This window comes from Penaeus chinensis, chromosome 1 (genome assembly GCF_019202785.1).
Source record: "Penaeus chinensis breed Huanghai No. 1 chromosome 1, ASM1920278v2, whole genome shotgun sequence".
Classification (NCBI taxonomy): domain Eukaryota; kingdom Metazoa; phylum Arthropoda; class Malacostraca; order Decapoda; family Penaeidae; genus Penaeus; species Penaeus chinensis.
Window position 1 is genome coordinate 14,029,364 of NC_061819.1, and position 5,000 is coordinate 14,034,363.

The 5,000-nt window shown below is 42.1% G+C and overlaps 1 protein-coding gene across 1 annotated transcript in view; it reads left to right on the plus strand.

Annotated features, from left to right (window-relative positions):
- LOC125032155 (nucleolysin TIAR-like) overlaps positions 1-5,000 on the plus strand; it is an 808,116-nt gene that overhangs the window by 382,924 nt on the left and 420,192 nt on the right. The gene's annotated exons all lie outside the window — the stretch shown is intronic.

Sequence of the window (5,000 nt, forward strand, 5' to 3'; positions counted from 1 at the left end):
CCCTTCCTCCTCCCCTTCATACATTCCTTTCTCCCCATCTTCCTCTCCTTCTCCCCATCTCCCTTCCACCTCCCCTTGATCCCCATCCACCTCCCCTTCTTGCCCCTAATATCCCTGTCCTCCCGCCTGTCATTAGTCGAAAGCCCTGGCCTCCCTCCACACTTCTGCTTATCTGCTCTCTCAAACTCCCTTATTCCCTCCCCCCCTTCAAGGTCGTCCTCTTCCCTCCCCCTCCCTCCCCCTTTTCCTTCTCCAGGAGCTTTGAAGTCTTCTTATCTTTCTCCTTCATCACTATCATCAGCATTATCATCATCATCATCATCATCATCATCATCATCATCATCATCATCATCATCATCATCATCATCATCATCATCACATACTCCTACAGCCCCCAACTTCCCTTCTTTTCCTAAAATCCCCCTCCTTCCTCTTCCCTCCCCCTACCTTCCGGCTTCCCCCCCCCTCCACTCACACTCACCCCCCAGCCTCCCCCCAGCCCCCCCCCCCTTTGTGCTCCATCTCTCTCCCATACTCCTTGTGCTCCTTTACCCTTTCCCTCCTCTTCTCGCTCTCCCCTCCCCCTCCCTCCTCCCCCCATCACGTGCTCCATCTCCCCCCCTTCTCCCCTGCTCTTCTCGCGCTCCATTCTCCCCCCCCTCCCCGTCCTCCCCGCCCTCCCCGCCCTCCCCGCCCTCCCCGTCTCTTTCTTCAGCTGTCTCGGGCCCTTCCCACTCTCCCGGCCGGCCCCTCGTCCTCCCCGAACTCAGCAGCGTGTGTCGCAGTCTCGGGGGTCATGTCCTGCCGCTCATAAATATGCCAAGAAATAAAAGAAGTGTCCGGTTTTAATTCGGATGTGCGTTACGGCCTGTACCGCGGATAAGAAAAGGACGTGCGCTGACAAATTAGATTGGCACAACCAATGGAAAGTTTTAACAGCACAGCTTCTCCGAGAGGGTTGGCTTTGTACCCATTTTTTCGGGTGGCTTTCTTCGCCCGGTTTTTGTTTTGTGGTATAGAGGTGTAAATAATAGAGTGTAAAAAGTTCCCAACGTTTGGAGTTTGGTATGAACGCTGTGGCTAACGGCGGGATTAGTTCGGAGCCGGAAACTTGGATATCATTATTATTTTTGCGCTACTAGAATTGAATTGCTTATAAGTATGTCTTTCTCTCTCTCTCTCATTCGCTCTTTTTCTCCCATATTCTCTTTTTCTATCTTTCTTTCTTTCTTTCTTTCTCTCTCTCTCTGAGATTCTTCTCTCTATATATTTCTTCCTTTCTTTCCTTTTCTTTCTTTCCCTTTTTTTCCCTTTTCTCCTCCTTTTTCTAGACTTGTACATACAGTATAAGTTTCATAACAAGGAAGTATGCGGACCTTATTTTTATCAAGGATATCACGAGTTTTATCTCTATCTTCCATAAAAGAATTATATTTTTCCTAAACTTTTTCCCATTACGTCTCAATACGTATTAAAATAGACTCATCCACTATTCGTTTGCATTCTCGCTTCATTTATTCAAATCATCGTGATATCAGCTTTCTTTACTTTATTTTAGATCCAAAATTCCCCAAACGCCCTCGCTTCATTCACACGTGTGAGCTGCACTCCCGCCCGCACGAGATATTCCCGCAGCCGCCCGCAAACCTCCTCTCGCTACCCGCCTATTCCTGTGTCTGTGCCATTTCCCGAAATCACCTTCGCCGAGCTTTACAAAGATCGTTATACCCTACGGAGACCCTGCGGAGTATTCCAATTATTCGTAGGCCTCAGTGGCTATCCCGCCGCGGCCTCAGGAGGGTGTTAACTCGTGGTCCTCCGCGAGAATCTTGCCGTCGGGGAGCAGGCGAGTCTTTGTGACCATAGCGGCATCACCTTCTATCTCGCTTTACTGCTGCTTCACCGGCGAAGGATGCGTTGTCGGAAGGACCTGGGCGGCGGAGGATGGACCTGCGGGGCTTAGCTTACTATTTGCTTTTGTCCGTTTTTTTATTTGTTTTCATTTTTTGGGTTCGTTTGTTTCGGTGTTGTTGTTGGTGTTATTAGTTGTATTGTTGTTTTTTGTTGTTGTTGTTACTGTGTTGTTTTTATTGTTTTATTGTCATTAGTTATCATTATCATTACCATGATCACAATCGCAATCGCAGTAACAGTCATAGTTACCATCATTATACTCATTATTCTTATTATTATCAATATTGTTATTGTTAATACTATCATTATTATTGTTGTTGCTGTTTTGTTTTTATCCTTGTTCTTCATATTATTATTATTATTATCATTATTATTATTATTATCATCATTATTATTATCACCATCATCATCATCATCATTAGCATTACTATTGTCATTATCATTTGTTGTTGTTAATATTATCATTATTGATGATAACATTATTATTACTAATATTATCATTATCTGTAATAGAAATAGTAGTAGTAATTGCTGCAGCAGCAGTCGTAGTCCAGTTACTACTGTGATAATTCTCACCCTTATTATTATTTCCTTCACTTTTCTACTTTAAAGTGGTACGGAGGAGGCGTTAGGTAGGCCGTATAGCATTACTAAATTTAATGTTTTTTTTTTTCCTTTCTACCCTCTGGGTTGGGACTTTTCTTTTCTTTCCGTCGTAGTTTTAATGTCGTGGAAATAATGGTCTTAGCTAAATTTCCCTGATGGCAACACAGATCCTATTATGAGTGCTATAAATTCAAAATTGTTGTCACATTTGGGAGGGAATAAGAAAATGTTATCCTGCGAAATGGATCAGAATACCTGTTGGTCGTATGCATTGTGATATATAAGATTTATTTATTTATCTGTCTGTCTATCTGTCTATCGGTCTCTTTAGTTATTTTTTTTTCGGTTTTATTTGCTTTAGGATTAGAGTTACGTGGTAAAATTGTGGAATTCTGATCGTATTTTATAACTGAATCGATATAATTTTGACTTCTTTTCAAAACACCTACTGTTTAGAACCAGCTAGCAATGGTGTGTGAATAAAGCGTAGGATATGTGTTTGCATTAAATCAAAATACATACTCCAGATTCGTTTGCTCTATTCGAAACTTTCTCAATTTACACTGATGACTGAACTATATGTTATGCTGTTGATCTTGTCAAGTATGCATGACTGCGTGTAGGAACGTATGACGGAATTAACGATTGCATTCATTTTAGTGTAAATGCACATGTAGAGGTTCATTAAACCTGTGCATTTTGACGTGTGTTCATTTGAGTTACAATTACCTGTTTAATTATATTATATTAAAGAAGGGTAAATATTTGTTCGTATATGCTCTTATTCACATTTCCTATGCAGAGGAACAAAGCCTGTTTAAAAGTGATAGTGTACATGTTGTCATATGATGAATAGTTTATCATCATTACGTGTTCGTCCTTTTAGACACACGGGATCCAGTCTGAAAAAAAAGAGTGGCAAGAGTATATCTAAATCACATATTGCTCTCCCAAAAGAAATTTAGATTAGTTCACCATGGGTTCATGTACCGTACTTCTCCTTACCAAGTTTTAGGCCGCCTGGCATGGTTCCGCTATGTATCTTAAAGTTCATACTTTCCTGGCGTATATATTCATGATCATTAATTGCAATTAAGACCGGATTAATCTGGACTAGACTAATGAGATATGAGCTCCTCCGCTCGTAGCTTGCTTATGAGACTCTATGCTGTGCGAACGAGGGGACGAGGGTGGAGACGAAGCCGTGAGATTCGAACGGGAACGAGGACACACGGCGCAAGAATGATGAGGATGTAGCCGTAATACACGAACTCGAACAAGAATCCAAGACGATGGAACAAGGATGAAGACCAGGCCTTAATACACGAACTCGAACAAGAATCTAGGACGATAGAACAAGGATGAAGACGAAGCCATGAATCTTCAACGGAGTAATGAGAATAAAGACGAATGCTAGAGTAGCCATAATACTCAAACTTGAACAGTTCACGGCGCAGGAAAGATGACGAAGACGAAGTCATGGTACTTGAACTCGAACAAGTATCCACGACGAAGTAACGATGGCAAATACGAAGCCACGGTACTCGAACTCGAACGAAATCCACGACGAAGGGACGATGGCGAAGACGAAGCCGTGGTACTTGAACTCGAACGAGAATCCACGACGTAGCATGTGCGTACAATGACATTAATAGCGTGATCATGGCGTACGAGTTCATGTACACGCCGTTGGCCTCGTCGTCGGCTCTCGTTAGAAGGAACTTTCTTCGTGTTAAACAATGTTCGATTTTGCTTTAATGATTCACGCGCTTGCTTTCGCCTGCCCTGCCTTCGGGGCTCCCTCTCCTTTTATTTCTTCTTCTTATTAGTGTTATTGCTATGTTTATTGTTTATTGCTATTATTATTGTTATCATCATCATCATCATTATCGGTATCCTTATTAGAAATATATTTATTATTATATTTTTTATTATCATTGTTATTATTATTATTAGTAGTAGTAATACCACTTTTGTTTTGTTGTAGTTAATGTTGTCATCATGAGTGGTATCATCATCATCATCATCATCATCATCATCATCATCATCATCATCATCATCATCATCATCAAGCATCATCATCATCGTCATCATCAGTCATCTTCATTATTGATATCATTGTTTTGTAAATGGATTTTTTTCGCGGGTAGGGTTATTATTATCATTATCGTTGTTGTTATTTCAACAACATTTATTTCCCTTCCATCCTCTCTCTTCCATCTCTCTCTCTCTCTATCTCTCGCTCTCTCTGTCTCTCTCTCTCACTCTCTCTCTCTCTCTCTCTCTCTCTCTCTCTCTCTCTCTCTCTCTCTCTCTCTCTCTCTCTCTCTCTCTCTCTCTCTCTCTCTCTCTCTCTCTCTCTCCCTCTCCCTCTGTTCCGCACAACAAGCCCCTGGGAAAATGCAGCGCTGGGAGCCTTGACGGAGCCTTCCCCGGCGTGCGTCGACAGGGGGATGAATATGTACAACGCTCCTTCGTTA